This window comes from Cornus florida, unplaced genomic scaffold (genome assembly GCF_030987335.1).
Source record: "Cornus florida cultivar Cherokee Brave unplaced genomic scaffold, ASM3098733v1 CherokeeBrave_3.0.0_Hap2_Chr05, whole genome shotgun sequence".
Classification (NCBI taxonomy): domain Eukaryota; kingdom Viridiplantae; phylum Streptophyta; class Magnoliopsida; order Cornales; family Cornaceae; genus Cornus; species Cornus florida.
The window spans coordinates 105,631,728-105,649,398 of record NW_026775575.1 but is presented as its reverse complement, the minus strand read 5'-3'; the positions used below and the strand labels follow the sequence as shown (position 1 = coordinate 105,649,398).

The 17,671-nt window shown below is 34.3% G+C and overlaps 1 pseudogene; it reads right to left on the bottom strand.

Moving 5' to 3' along the window:
* Nucleotides 1-1,960: 1,960 nt before the first annotated feature.
* On the bottom strand, nt 1,961-8,027 carry LOC132309903 (ABC transporter C family member 10-like; annotated as a pseudogene).
* Between the last annotated feature and the right edge of the window lie 9,644 nt (nt 8,028-17,671).

Genomic DNA, 17,671 nt, shown 5'->3' with positions numbered 1-17,671 from the left:
TATATATATATATATGTCAGTGGTGCTTGTATATATATATATATGTCAGTGTTATGTGTGTATATATATGTATATGTCAATTGTGTGTATTTATATATGTGTATATATATGTCTGTTGTGTTTGTGTGTGTATATATATATATTTTTAATAAGACAAATAAGCTAAATAAAATATAAACACTCAAAAAAAAAAAAAAAAATGATTGTTGAAAATTGTAGTTGAGAATGGTAGTTGAAAAATTATGGTTGTTGTGTAAAAAATAACATTTTGGATGAAATGTACAATTGGAATAGAATTACTAAAATATAGCATTTTGACACTGTATCTCTTCTCAAAATATAGATTTGACATGCAAAAATGACATTTTGCATTAGAGATGGTCTAAGAAAAGTAAAGAGAAAATCAATAGTTATAACTTATAACATTTTATAATGTTTGAAATACGGGCTAGAAAAAGGAAAGGTAAATTATACACATATTTATTACTTTGATATACCTTAAACTCATTTGCTGGTTATTGAAAAATTATTTTAAATATAAAAAATTAATAATATCATTTTATTATAAAAATATATTATACTACAATACATTTTATATGAGAAAACGACAAAATTGTTACCTTATAAAATTTAAGGGTAATTTTACTGATATCCCCTTAGGTTTGGCCAAATATCACTTTAAAATAATTTTCGAAAATTACTATCACTCGTACTACAAACGTTTGTTCCGTTTTTCATTAACACCCCAACGATTATCTTTAGACATCTGACAACATATAAAATGACTTAAATGCCCTTTGACTTTATAAAAAAAAAACTTTAACGTAAAAAAAATATACTAAAAGACTAAACTATCCCTAAATGTTTTGCAAATTTACAATCATATATATATATAATATGCAGATTAGCTTATATGCAGCAATCAAAAGGAAAATTGTTAAATATTATTAACACGCACAAATTTTATATCAGACCTAATATTGAAAAAAATATATATATTAAACGAATTAAACAAACAATAAAAATGAATTCAAAAGGAAAATAATGCATTACCTTGGAGAGGTTTACCCTCTAATTCCAACATCACTGAAGAAGGTCCCCCGGACTCTAATGAACCATTTTTATTAGTTCTTGAATTCTTCTTCTTCTCGGACAGTCTCCATTTTGCCTCCATTCTTCTCTAACCCTGCAGCTCTTTCCTCTTCCTACAATCATCTTGGATTTCCTCAAGAAGGGAATAAATAAGACTTCCTAAGAGTGGGATAGGACGAAGGTGATGGGAGTAAGTTCGTCTTTATAGGTCTTAAAATAAAAGGCTTTAAAAAGTAAGGATAAAAATGTCATTTCATACGCATTTTAACGATGCTAGTAATGAAAAAGTAATTTGGAGTCTGAGCGATAGTATTTATTAAAGATATTTTAAGGTGATATTTAACCAAACTTAAAGGGTGTCAGTAAAAATTAACTCTAAAATTTATTCAATTGGATTATGGGAAAGAAAAAGAAAATTAAATACTCCACCATTCTTACATAAAGAAAAGGAAATGCAAGGGATTTGAATGAAACACGTTGCCAAGCCAAATTTTGGGACAGAATGGCGACCACTCTCCCTCAATCTCTCTCTCTATCTCCGGGTCCTGGCTTTCAGGTACTCATCTTCCTCCTCTCCTTTGTCTTATATATATATATATATATATATATATCACACGCATGCATTGATGTTAGTTTAAAATGTTGCTTCATCTTGAAAAGTCCCAATACATGCAATTTTTCTCTTGAAGATTGTGCATTCTCGATAAAATTGAGGTCATTGTTGAGATAGAAAGCCTTTAATCCTCGTAACTATATGTTTGGTGTATATATTTGCTGTTATTGTTGAATAAGATTGGTCAATCTCTTTTGGATTACAGATGGAAGTGGACCTCATAAGCTATTATTATGGTAATGGAAATATGCTTGATGCTGATATTACCAGACATTTTCCATTTAAATATAAATGGACGAATGTTCAAACAGATAAGAGATTTGAAGTGGTCATATCATGTATGGTACTTTTTTTTTTTGATAAGTCATATCATGTATTGTACTTTAGTTCTTTTGCTTAGTTTGAATTAGATTTTCGATTTTGAGAATGACCTCGCTATCACCTTGAGTCAAATTGGAAAGTACAACCCAATCCATTAAACATCAATATTACATTGCAACTCAATTTTAGAAAATGTAGTGTTAAGGAACACAAAATATATTTTACATTAAAATTTTCAACACAAAGGTACTTGAATATCAAGTTTTTGAAAACTGTACCCACCAACAATATCCAATATAGAAGTGCTCATTACCATTACCACGGCTTTGTAGATTCATACAGTCCTCAACAGCTCGACCAGCTCGATTAGTTCAACGGGACCTATTGCAGCACCATCATCTTTGACAAAATCTCAGCCTACAAAATCTAGGAAGACTCCTATGATTCTCGACATCCCCAACCAAATGTGTGTTAGGAGGGGGAGTTTAGGATTTATTTTGATTCCTTCGAAGTACATACTATAATTTATGCCAAAAACTGATTGGTATAATATTAATGATTTCAAATAAACATACGACTTTGATTGATACTTCACAGTACCTGGTGCCCAGCAGGGTGAGCCTTTTTATGAATATCAAAGCATTCCAATGCCTTTAAGACTGAAAACCTTATTAACTACTGCAACTTGTGCATTCCCTGTTAATCTTCTGAGCTTCCACTTGCATTTCCAGTATGAGACCAATATTCCTTAACCAGCTGCCCAAATAGAGAGCCCTCCTTGTTCATGAGCTTCATGGGCTCATCATACTCCACCAGCCTTCCTGTAAACGTTAAACCAAGTTTATTGTCCTACAATATTTGGACAAACAAAACGAGACTTTATTTTTATTTTTTATTATTTATTTGTACATGACATCAGGATTTAAAACTCACCATCACTAATAGAAAGCACCATTGTGCAGTCCATAACAGTTGGTATTCTGTGGGCCACTGTTATGACAGTGCAGTCTGCAAATTCTGTACGTATAGTTTTCTGGATAATAGAGTCTGTCGCATTGTCAATAGATGCAGTGGCTTCATCAAGCACTAATATTTTTCTTCTTTTCAATAATGCTCTTACCAAACAAATTAACTGTCTTTGTCCCAAGCTCCAATTTGATCCATCTTGCACAACTACAATCTAGGTTGTCAGTAACAGTTTTAGTTAGGAGACTAGAACAGACAAGTTTTGATTCTTACTTGAGGAGTTCAAGCTGTCCTTCTTTTCTTGGACAGCCTCCCGAAGCTTACACTTTTCAAGTACCTTCAACACATTGTTAGAAATTGTATTAGGAGCAACAGCAAGTTCGTTGATATAATGGTATTCACCATTTTGTTTTTGATGTGATGGCACTAAGTTTTCTTTAACACTACTTGATGTCCCTAGTTTCTTCATCAATTTACTTGAGGCTTCTTTTGGTTAGAAGGAAAAAGATATTGGAAAGTGAAAGTAATCTAAAGTGAAGTGGAAGAAAAAGAAACTAACTTTTCCAACATGCATTCTTTTAAGATGAAACTTTTATAGAAAAGTTATAGAAGATTTCCAGTTCATGGTTTGGATAGCATGAAAGTTACATGAAGATATTGTTATTTACCTAAATGGCCCATTTTTATATCAAGTGAAATAACAAGCATAAATAGTTCTCTCTCGAATTAATACTTTCCTAGTATATATATATATATTTTTTTAAGTAAAGTGAAAATCTAAAAAATAAAATTTTAGGGTATTTAGAGAGAAAGGAATCATTATACCATTGTTTTTAAAAAAAAATGATAATTGTAAGTTCATATAACTTTCCTATTTTCTTGACATGTCTGTTCTCAGCGGCCAGTACGATTTGTTTCACAGGGTCAGACTACTCTAGAAGATCTTGTTTTTTGCAAGAAAAGTATAAGGGAAGTAAGTTAGGTGATCTTGTTTTTATAGCACCTGTATTGTATATTTCATCAGCAACAATTAGTCTAACATTTCAAGGACATATAAAAGCCACTTGACATGGTAGTTCGTGTTTTACCATTAGCAGAAAGATAGAAACTATCAGTCTCTTACTTCCCAAAGGGAGGTCAGGGGTTCAAGTTTCAGAAGAGACAAGTATGTGTGAGTACCAACTAGGAGAAAGATAGAAACTCTTATCCGTATTCCTAATCATTCTTATATGACTCAGAAACCTTACCTGCCATATTTCATGATCAGTTTGCTCCGATATGGGGTCTAGATTGTATCTCATGGATCCACTAAAAAGAATTGGATCTTGTGGAATTATTCCAAAATGAGATCTGAGGTCGTGAAGTCCAATTGTAGAAATATTTAGGTTATCTATAATGATCATTCCCTCTGTAGGCTCTACCAGGCGGAACAAGACACTAATCAGAGTTGTCTTCCCACTACCGGTCCTGCCAACAATTCTGATTTTGTGACCACCTTCAAATGTGCAACTGATCCCTTGAACTAGTGTTTTTCAGAAAATATTATGCTCCATAGGCAAATGAGCATTGCCTATTGCTGGTCCCGCCTATGTGGAATGTTGGGAGAGAACGGCTAGAGATAGACCTAAGTTTTAACAGTACTTGTGTATAAAGTGGCTGCTCTCAAACTCGAACCCACGTCTTCATGCTTGTCAGTCTTTAAACATTTCACCAAGAAATGCCCCCTAACAAATGTATGTTTGTGTAGGTATGTGACCTAAATAATGTATGCTGGTGGTAACCCAGTAACAAATATATTGCAATGCATTAGAAAAGTCCACAGAGGATGGGAAAATGCATTCTACTTTTTCAATTAGTATTCTTGTTAAAGAGCAGTACAAAACTACTAACATTGGTGTATTACCTGTATGAGTATGGTAACATAAATCATGGGTATTATGACAAATAAGATTGGCCAGGTAAGGAAACCCAATATTCCAAATCTAAAATATGTGTTCATGGTTGTCCCTATGCCCATACTTAATTTGAATGCCAGTTCTAGGTCCACAATACTCAGGTCAGAAGATACCTGTAAAATTAAATAAAAATAATAGAAGTGTTAAGTCATGAAATTCTGAATCATGATTTGCATTGAAGTTAAACTTTGTACGTTCTTACCCGACTGAGTATCCTTCCCAGAGGTGTTGAGTCATAAAAAGACATTGGAGCTCGAAAAAGAGAGGTCATTAATTTGGAAAAAATAGAATTCGATGCCTTGAGGCCTAAAACAACCAGATAAAAAGATCTAAGGAGCAAGAACAGTGCCATGCCACACCCAATAACCAAGTATATTAAGACCATATTCAATCTGCTTTTACTAGGATCCTGTACCTCAGCAGCCAAACAAAGATTTTGAGCAAACTGCCCAAAAATATATATAATGTGGGCTATAACTGCCAGGGAGAGGTACAAGAATCCCTTGTTGTGTCTCAGATATTGTATGTAAGGCTTAAGACCGGTATCTCCTTTTTCTCTTTCCTCTTGCTTAATCAACTGATCTCCTACTGTTGCGTCCAACTGTTCCCAGGTGTAAACTTTCTGGATCTCTTCTTTGAGGGTTTTAGGCCTTTGAGAAGTACCATATTGTGTGTTTCTCTTGGAACCTGCAGTGTCAATGTGAGCATTGACAAGGTTCTGAAATTCTTGACTAGAAACCAACAACTGATAATAGGTAGCCGCTTCCCGGATTTTCCCTTCAGACATCAACTGTCAACAAAATGATGTTATTTTCTTTTCAAATTCTTGCTTAGAAGAACTGATTCTGGACACGGGTTTAGGTATCAAATTATTGGAAACACGTATAAAGGAAATGGAAGTGTGCTATATATACTGTTGAATATAAAAGAATTACTGTTGCAGAAGGATAATGGAGAGCGGTAATGGTTAAATTACTTACCAAAATAAAATCAAATGCAGGAAGGAAGTCAACTTGGTTAGTCACGAGTAATACTGTCTTCCCTGCCAGAGCTCCCATGACATATTCCTGACCGTAACATGTATTAATTAGCTTTCAACTTAAAAACAAATGTGGCTGTAGTATAAATTGGTGAGATGAGGATTGTGGTTAGATTAAATAAACTGGTTGCGGTGTGTGCATCAACAGCGCTGAATGGATCATCCAAGAGATATAAATCTGCATCTTGATATAGTGCGCGTGCAAGTTGAACCCGCTGCTTCTGCCCACCACTGAGATTTGCACCTCGTTCTCCTGTTACAGTGCAATCACCAAATGGAAACATATCTAAGTCCTTTACAAGGGAACACTTTTCAAGTACTTCTTGGTATCTATGTCGATCCATGGCAGATCCAAAGAGAATATTTTCCTGTACAGTCCCTGTCTGGATCCATGCTGTCTGAGAAACATATGCAATCGCTCCATTAACTTGAACCTGGAATGTGAAACAGAAAATACACAGGTAAATAAAGTACAAATCAAGAAGCTATGGACTTATCAATTATAAACAAAATCTCCATATTTCTATAGATTCGTAGGAACAGTTTAACTTTTAATTTATTTCCTGCAAGTGGTTAACTATTTAGCAAGGTATTGTTGTGCTAATATTTTGATGTTGACACGGAACTCTCCATCTCTAGACAACAGCATGCCTTACAGTGAAAACTGAGAGGATACTAAAATCCATGGTTTAGAAAAGAAAAGAAGTAGCAGAATTGTGGACTTACTATGCCATTGATGTTTGAAACCTCTCCAAGAATTGTGGCTAAAAGGGTTGATTTACCTGAGCCAACCATCCCACATATAGCAACCTTCTCCCCATGTTTAACCAAAAAGTTTATGTCAGTTAGGGTAGGCTTTGAAGAAGTAGCATCCCATGAAATTCTTGTCGAATTGACAAGTATAGACTGCTCGAGTTCCTTCATAGGAAAATTTTGCTTAGAATGTACGTTCTGCAATTCAGGAATTTCACAATCCGAGTAAATGAAACTTTTGCTTCAATGAACACTCCAGCAACGTCAGGGATCAACCTAATAGGCTCCTGAACAAGGCGTAAAGCATTACTAGCATAGAGAGGAATACTGAGGAAGTAGCACACCCAAAAAGTAACAGCTGAAACTATGATAGTAGATGACCAAAATAAAACCAGATAGTAGCCTTTTTGTGTCAGAGCTGCTGATAACCACTTCGATTCTTCTTTCCTTAGGCTTTCCATAACATTCTTAAAATGTGTCTCCCAGGCATACAACTTCAAAACTTTCATGTTTGCAAGTGCCTCGGAAATAGCTTTCAGTCTCTTGTCTTGTGCCACCATTAGCTTTGTCAGGCACTTGTGTAGTAATTTTGCCACTGGGGAGTTTCCTACCACCGTCAATATTATAACCGTCAAGGCTGCAACAGTTGCGAGCCCTACAGCACTGTAGACAATAAGTAATGCAAGACATATATGAAGGCTTGTTGCCCATATCTGATGAAACCAGTATGGAAATTCGCCTATTTTATAAGCATCCACTGTGACATAGTTCATAATCTGGCCAGGAGAATGATTTTCCCTGGCAGAATTTGAGAGTCTTAGTTGCTTCTGATATATAGCTGCAGAGAGCAAAGACCTTACTTGGATACCGATTAGTCTTGTCTGGAAGTTCCACTGCCTCTCCGATAGTGATTCTAAGCATTTTGCAAGGAAGAGCCCTACCGTCAGTGCATAACCCTCATATTTAAAAGGCTCTTCGCCTTCAGCCACCAGGATACCATGTTTGTGGTAGCTTCTCGCGGAGATGAAATGCAGAGGAATGCTGCAAACAAGAAAGCAATAATCGAACAAATTTTTGCTGTTCTTGTATGATGTTGCCTCTTTAGACTCAGGGTTAAACCCAGAAACAACCATGTGAATCCCTGGAACAAAACCACTAGCCACCCATGCAGAGGTATGGCACTCTCTTTCGATCCCAATTTCTCTTGTATTATCCATATCCCAAGTCCCAGATAAGCCAAACTCAACCCATTATTGAAAATGGCTGAAGAAAATGATACTAGCCTGTAGTTTTGAGACTGTTGCAAGGCTACCATCTTGCTCGTAGATGATTTATAAATGAACATAAATAATAAGAGGAAAAAAAGAACGATATTAAAGAAATGTTCAAAACATGGTTGATACATGAATATGGATTAATAATGGTCCAAAAACCAGAACTGCAGCTCTGCCCGACTTCATATGAACAATCAGAATCCCCACAGAAAATGGTCTTGATGTCTGCTCCCATTCTTTCCTTATAAATATGCAGCTTCAAAAAAAAAAAAAAAAAAAAAAAAGAGAAAAAAAAAGAGGACTATATATTAGATATTGGTGTTTTAGCTGAATAAAAGGAAGTTTTGTTAAATATCTATATGTTTAATGACTTGGTTTCAGTTCTTCGCTTGAGTTTTTGTTTCACCCTATTGCTTGTAAAACATTTCATGCACTCTTGAATATCATTAAATTCATGACTTGACAAAATCTGATTCGGTGCTTCCAGCATTTGCTTTTCTGCCAAAACAATCAAGTAGTTATAGCATCTATCAAATTACATGGTTACCTTTTTCGATTCATTGATAATTGTTGCATATTGAGCCACTTTGGAAGAGTGACATAATTCGTGTATAGACTATTTGTTAGGGGAATGGATAGACCTAGTTAATGTGGGTATAGTTTAGTAACATGTGGTTTGACTGAGGCTATGATTTTAGATATAGCCGAACAGAAGACTCGGATTCATGTAGTTGGGAAAAAAAAAAAAAAAGACTTCATTTTGTTGTTGGTGGTGGTGGTGGTTATGAAATAAACTGATTCGTTAAAGTAACTTGGCTAATTTGAGTTGTGTAAGTTTAAAATTCACCGCATTTAGTTATCTTCATGGAGCAGGGAGCAGATGACACGAGCAACGACACAGAGACCACATCCGTATTTACTATTCTTGATCCTTCAGTTCCAAAGCGTAAATTATTTAATTTGTGTTGAATATTAAGAAAATTCATTAAAAATGAAATAATTCCCACTTGCCAAGCATATTAAAGTACCATGTAACATGGGATCTTCCAAATCAAATTTATAGTAATTTTTATTTTTATTTTTATTTTTTATTTTTTAAAAGATACAAGTAAAAGATCATGTTTATTAGGTTTCCAACACTGTCTGTCTAGTGTATACTCTCTAGAGATAACATGCTGGTCCTAACATCTTCCAGATTCTGAAACTAGTGTCTAGCATTACGAAAAAACATCAGGAGTGCGTACAATGAGCCATCCTTTTGGATAAAATAGGGTTTTCAAACTAAACTGAGGACAAAGAGAAACTCCCATAGTTGTACAGAGTTGAGAGAATGGCCAAAGGAAACATATAGCATTGTGCTAACAGATATGTTCGTCCGAATTCAAGAGGATTTTGAAGCTTGCAGGAAGTGAGTGAATGAAAAACAAGGTTGAAAATGTTCAGTAGTGTTTGCTACTATGAAATCTGCAAGTTTCATCAACAACAACACAGAATTATTGAGTTTCCTAGAATATTTTTTGAGCAGTAAATTGAAGGTTTCCTAGAAGAAAAAAAATATATAAGACAGTGAAACAAAAGTAGAAATGAAAGCTGTTTTAAAACGGATTAACAGGTAATGAAACAGCTAGAAGACACACAATCTTAAAGAAAAAACACAGTAACATCTACAACTGCACCCAAGAAAGGCACACTAATCATGAAGAACATGAACATGAACATGAACATGAAAACAGAAGTTTTAGAGTTGGGATCGAACTTACAATTCAAACTAGGATGATTAGAAAGGAGAACACCGTATGTTTAGAGAGATCATGGGTGCCTGAAAATGATTCTCAGTTTTCATGAACTACTTGCAGGACTGTATATAAAGTTGATAATACTCACTTTCATGTAAGCTGGAAATGTTAGCTCGTGAGACCCTCCAAAAAAGTTTTGTGGACGATATACAGAGAAATTATTAGCGTAGGCCCAAGAAAGCCATTATCAAGGACATAAATGCACGAAAGGACACAATAACACTCACATATATATATATATATAAGAGGTAACAGCATTTGTCACATGGTAAAATTTTCATAAAATATTTTTTTAAAGTAATAAATAATACTATTACTGTCTCAAAAATATGTCCTCCTTGAAGAAGCGTGACTCATCGAAACCCGTAGATTAAAAAACAACAATTAACTTCATTGTTTTTGAGTGTTGACCATGGCAAAAAATTGGATGTTGGGACTCGGGACAGACTTTTGGCAATACGGTAATAAAGGCTAAGCAAATAATGATCGAAACGACCAAAAAGGCTCTCATCCGTGTGTATGACACACATGTACAAGAAAATGTCGCTATGAAAAAGTCCATCGGACTTACCTCCGACAAGCAAAGAAAAAGAAAGAAATAAAGTTGATTGAAAATGTGCTATGAAAAAGTTCATTGGACTTACCATTTGAGAAGAAAAGAAAAAAGAAAAAGAAAAAGAAAGAAATAGAGTTGATTGGACTTACCATGATGATGTTTTTGATTTGGACTATTAATTTTAAGATTGCTTAAGTTTGTTGCAAATGTTTTTCTATTAATCTATTCGATTTGCAGATTCAACAAAAGCAAATGTAGAAAGAAACAATTTCCTTTTTTACACTATTATATAATATAGTATTATGGGTAATATTATATGCGGAGTATTAAAAAATATTTTTGATTATTATTTAATATGTAGCTGTAAAATATATATATATATATATATATATATATATATATATATTTTTTTAAATGATAAGAAATTAAGCACTGCTATTAGTATTTAGCATAAATGTGTATATAACAATAACAATATAGACAAGATATTTCAGTTTTCACACTCTCTATAGTCTCTGACTCTAATGCTTTACTGTTTTGAACTTTCTAGTGCTACTTGTGAAGTTGTGATCATCTCTCTCATGCAGATGTGGAGGATACCTTTATGTCTTTTGATAAGAAATTCTTATGACCACTTTAGTTTACGGGGCAATATAGAAGAGATTAAAATTTCAAAACTAATAATATTTTTTGTGTTAATTATTTTATATTATTTGTCGCAAAGTCACAGTGACATAATATCACACCGTCAATTGGCGTCTTTATCATGAATTTCTCAATGCAAATTTTGAAAAAATATTCAATAGTTTTTAGACTAGTCGGTTCTGATTACTTACTCACCTTGTGAAAGGTTGATTAATTGGGATCGAATTTGTTGAATTTTTTGGTGTGCATGTGCAAAAATGCAAGTCCTTAAAGATAAAAATAACCAACAACCAGTACTAGAATGTTTGAAAATGCATAATCTTTGATTAATCAAGAATCTCGAGACTTATTAATATTTTATTTATCTTCTAAAATAAATGATAATAATTTGAATTTTAAATAAATAAAGTAAATATGTGAATGATTGCATGCACTTACAATACTACAGTGGCGCATGATTGATTGTGCAATATATGTTTTTTTTTTAGGTAAAATTGATTGTGCAATGTTAAAGAGCTTGACTGACTTATATATCATATGAAGATAACTTTAAATATTTAGTGATTGAAGTGTGGACAACATAAAAGTCATATTCATTGTCAATCAAATCAATTGATAGAAATAGCAAACATTAATTAGAAATTAATACACACATTTGGTTTCTTCCTTTTCTAGACTTATCAGATATCCATCTCACTAATCACATCTCTACATATTTTAAAGATAAAAATGCAAAAAAATCCATGAACTATCACGAATCCGCATTTTACCCCTCTGAATTACAAAAATAAATAAGTCAGTACCACAACTATTAAAAATTGTGCAAATTAACCCCTCAAACGCAATTCCGGCCACTTTCCAGTCCACAAGCTCAGCACGTGACTGTCCTTTTCATGTAATTCCGAAATTGCCTTGGAATATTACCGTTGTAGCCCTTTGCCTATAAATGAACCCAGTTGTTGTAGCTTTGTTCATTTGCCCTTCTCCATCCGCTAAGTTGTTGCCTCCACCTCTGCACCAAATACTCCACTAATTTGAAGAACAAAGTTTAAGGTAAGAATATATATGTATATACGTAAATATATATGTATATATGTGTGTGTGGGTTTTTCTGTATTATATATATATATATATATATATATATATATATATATATATATATATATATATATATATATATATATATATATATAATGTAGTACTAGAAAATACTAGAACATATATGTATATGTATATGTATATGTATATAAATATATAATTGTGTGTTTACTCTTTAATTAATTATTTTTTAAGTTATACAGTGAGTATAAATTTATGAACTTGTATAAATTGTTTGTAGGCATCTATGAGCTCAAGAAGCTCGAATAATGTACCATATCGTGGTAAAATGCATGAAGATTTGTATTGCTATTGTGGAGTAAAATCTCCTTTGAGAAGAGCAACAACTGTTGCAAATTTAAGGCGAAGGTTGATGTGGAAGCTATCCAATGTGGTCCTGTGGGTTCTTGAGATGGATAGATCCCCAACATAATGAAGAAGAAAGAAAACTTAATTGGAGCAGAATGGAAAGAGAGGCAGCTATGAAGACAATATCATGTTTGAGAGCACAAGTTGTAATGAGAGACATGGAAGTGGAACAACCTGTAGCTATGAGGACAAATTTCAATGTTTTCATGTTAGGATTTATATCATGTGGTATTATGATCTTAATTTTGTGGTTAGTTAATATAATGTAACGTAATAAATATAATTGGAAGTAATTTATGTTTTGTTCATCATGTGCACATTGCTAAACAGTAGGTTTCTTTAACACAGACAAAATATAGATGCACATTGTCAACTAAATCACATGACCACACAATTGAATAAGCAGCAACACTAAGTGCTCAGTGAGATCACCTGAGAAAAACAACACAAATTCCTTATTACACCAACCTACAAACATCATAAAGTCCTTACTACACCAACCTAGCAACATAATAAAGTTCTCACTGCACCAACATGGCAACATCATAAAGTTCTAACTGTAACACAAGTGCAGTAAAAGAACACAACTGCATAAAGTTCATAAAATAATAAAAGTCACACAACTGCAATAAAAGAACACAACTGCACAGAGCTGTCATAATTAACAAACCATTATAGCATAAGAAATATAAACCATTGTACCATCACAGATATAAACCATTGTACCATCACATAGACCAAAACATACCAAAATACGAAAGGTGTTTCTTTCCATAACATAGTTCATCTACGCTAGATACCCCAAAAGCTGGATGTTGCCATCTAATCCATTTTGTATACCAAAGCACAACAAAAAACAGAAGTACTTCTTTCCATAATATCCATCAGCTGCATACTCAAATCCCAATGCTACCTAAAGTGTTGGGTCTATTGTAGTGGGTGTTGGGTCCATTGTAGTGGGTCTGCCATAAGAAAATACTAATAACATTGGGATTAAACTGAGATAATGATACTTCACTACTATGGAAATAAATTTAAAAATATATACCTTCCTGATAATGATGATGCTTGGCTACTCCACAAAACATTTAAGTCAACTGATGATACTGATGGTTGGCTACTCAACAAGTTGTTCAACAAATTCTCATACCTTGATGGTATTGTAATCACCTAAGTAAAAAAAAAAAAAAAAAAATTTACTACAATGGTGAAATTATAATAATCTATGAGAACATACAGTAATTTAAACAGCATACCTCCAGTAGTTGCCTTTCAGTGCTAGGTATAACCCTTTCAGCCCTTCTTCCTCTTGCACCACATCCAACCTCTCTTCCTCTTGCACCACATCCAGCCCCTCTTCCTCTTGCATCAGTTTCATTTTGTATATCTATATGGTCTGGCAGTGCACCAGGTAGACCAGAAACAACAGGCAGACGAGGTCTACCTCCTTTACCTCTTACTTGACCTCTTTTCTTAGGTATTGCCTCAGTTGCCTTGCAAGTTCTAATGTTGTGGGTTGTCTCCCCACATTTACCACAACTTAGATGTTTTTTTTTTCCAGCTACCAACACCAGGTTTACTGACCTCACCAATTGCCTTTTTAGGCCTACCAGTTAGAGGCTTAACAATAGGTGGGTGTATAAGATTAGTGTCAATTTCACGTTGCAAGTTCCTAAGGGGCATAGGGTATATAATATGGTTATATGTCCTTAAATAAGTCTCCCTAGGGTAACAACTGTCCACATAATTCTTAGGCTGCCCCCTTTCAGATATTATGCATGCAATGGCATGAATGCATGGTATACCTTTCACATCCCATTCTCGACAGCTACACGTTCTAGTTGCTAAGTTAACACCCTCATTAACATCTTTATAGTAAACCTCAAAAATATCATCACCTGCCTTTTTGGTAGTACAATGTCTAGAGTCATCCATTCGCTTCTGCAAGTCAGTTGCTATGGTAGGGCACAACAACCCAGTCTGATTTTGAATTCACTGCCTTCTGGACTGATTGCGATGTATCAAATAACCACGAAGCCACTCCAACATAGTAATGAGTGGTTTATCCCTAGCATCACCAATGTTGTCATTCCATGTTTCAGAGAGATTGTTGACAACTAAATCACACTTTGAATTATCCTCAAATTTATGCCTTGACCATAACCTAGGAGGCACATTTGCAAGCCACTCATACGCTCCCTTATCAATGTCTTTTATAATCTGCATGTGATAGTTAAATACATTCTCAGTAAGTGCACGTGATGCATTCCACATCTCATTTCTCAACTTCACCCCCTTAAACTTTTTCTTGAAATTTTCATACATGTGTTTTACACAAAATCTATGATGACAACCATGCAACATGTCGTCAAAAGTTTCAACTAATCCCTATCAAAGAAAGAAACATATAAACATTAGTTAAATGAACATGCAAACTATGAAAACATTAAAATAACATAAATTAAATTTAAAATAAATTATTACCTTTTGTCTGTCAGACATAAATGTAAACCGATGTAATGGGCCCAAAGCCTTCTCTAGTTGTTCTATGAACCACTTCCATGACTGCTTTGTTTCACTTCTCACTACAGCAAAAGTAATAGGAAAAATCCCATTGTCTCCGTCCCTCCCAAGTGCACTTAACAGTTGGCCTTTGTAAGGACCCTTTAAGAAACATCCATCCACTCCAATGAATGGTTTGCACCCTTCTAAAAAACCTTTACTCATTGCTTCAAAACAAATGAATAACCCTTCAAATCTTGCAGGATCTTTAAGTGTTGGCCTGTCAACAGTGGTGACTGCAATGCTACCAGGTTTTATGGATTGAACTAGATAGCAGTAGTCTCTAGCTCTTCTGAATTGTGACCCATGGTTCCCCTCAATGTGTGAAACTGCCTTCTTCTTTGCTCTATAAACCTTGGAGCTAGAAACAATGACATCCAAATCCCTCAAAATAGCCTTCTTCATTGCACCAGTCTTCCATGTAGGTTCATCTCTCGAGGTCTCCATGTATTTATTTGCCAAGAAAGCAGATGATGCTTGCTTGTTAATTTTAGTATAAGAGCAATGATGAGTTGATTGGAATGTCTTTATCTCAAAACTGCCATCTTCAGTGTTGATGGATGCATGTATCCTCCACCCACAATCAGAAGCACATTTAACAGTAACTCTTTCTCGTTCATTCTTCACAAATCTAATGTCATACTTCTCACTGATAGCATGAGCCCTCAAGTCCACTCTGAACTTTTCTGCTGATTCATATTTTTTTCCCACTTCAAACCCAATAACCCTTGGATTCTCTAAGTCTCCATCATTATTCTCTCGTTCATCTTCATCTTCAGATGACCCCTTTAAACTTTGAAACTCTTTACTTGAAGCATATGTTGATTCAATGTTAGAAAAATTGTATTCCATCTCATGCAGATCAAAGTCATCAACAACCACCCCAGGATTGGCATGTTCATTGTTCTCAGTAGGCTCCATCTCACCATCTTGATGTGCCATTTCATCTTCCATCTCAGCAACACTAGGCTCCACCTCAGCACCTTCCATCTCAGCATCATACCCATGGTCTATCTCAGTATCTTCTATCTCACCATCACACCCATGCTCAATCTCAGCATCTTCTATCTCAGCATCATCTATCTCGGCATCATTTAAACCTTGTTCCCCATCACCATTGTTCATTGCCAACTCAACATTACCATTTGCCACCTCAACATTACCATTTGCCACCTCAGTAGCCCATTCTAGGATTTCATCTTCCTACTCAGCATGCGCTGATCCATCCCCCTCCTCATCAACCACTTCAATATTAGGTGAGATGATGAACATTTTAATTAAACTAAACCTCTGATGACAACTAATGCAGCCCAATACAACTTCATCCTTTAATATTTGTTTAATCCATTCGTCACTGCTCACCATTAGATTCCTATAATATAATTCGGTCCTCCTCTCATCATACCCAAGCTTCTTCACCACATGATTCAAATCAAAAGAATTTAAGTAATCCAGATCTACATTATGAATCAAAGTTACAGTGCCACCTGTATAATTAAGGGGTGCCCTTAAAATATCCTCCATGGTGTACCTCCAAACTAACTAACCTAGACATAATCTGTTAACAAAAAAAAAAAAAAAAAAAAAAAAATTAATAATTACCATTGCAATTAAAATTAACAAAACAGAAAGCAATTAACAATTGAAATATAATAAATACAACACAACAACCTAACAATAGCAATAATTTTAGTAGATGACAAATACAAGACAATGATAACAACTACAACACATTGACAAAAAGCAAGAACCAAACCCCAAAGCACAACACAATGACACACAGTGGGGTCAATACACTTTCATAAACATAAAGGCAGTTTTATGTCTATACCAAACCGTTAAAATCCAAAAGAATTCATGTATTATAATGACCCATGTATATTATATAGACGACCAATGCGCACATGCTTGCCAATATCTCAATTATTGTGCTGACAGCGTACCAACAAAATAAAATATATAAATTATATATATATATATATAATTTATATATGATATAAAAGGTTGAAATCAAGATTTCGGAAACCCTACCAACAATCGCAACATAAAACAAAGCCCATACACATGCAAAAATCTCTACTACAAACACTTTATAGAAAAAATATCAGAAACCCTAGAAACTTAGTGACATTTAGTATTCGGTAACCATAACAAACAATAACATCAAAATAATACATCAAGTACCGATTTTGTAACTAAAATCAACATTTGGAATAGTAAGAACACTTACGATTCAACCCTCTTTCTTGCATGATCGATTGTGAGACTTCAAATTTCTTCAATCGTCAATACAAAACAGCAAAACCACAAAATAACTACTTCAAATCATAGTTCAAAGACTCTTACTCTTCATCGCACTTCGAAGCCCTACGTTCGTGACATTGCATCTCCTCTTCTTTAAGCACTTAATACAGATGGTTAAAAGTTACAACACTTAGGCAATGTTTGGGAAAACTAAGTGTATATCGAAGAGGGGCACTAAGGGTATTTCACACTTTTTATCTATTTTCATATATTTTTTTTCTTAATTACAATGGGTAGTTTTGTAAATCTACAATGAGGTCAGCCGGAAAGTGGCCGGAATTGCATTTGAGGGGTTAATTTGCACGATTTTGATAATTGTGGTACTGAC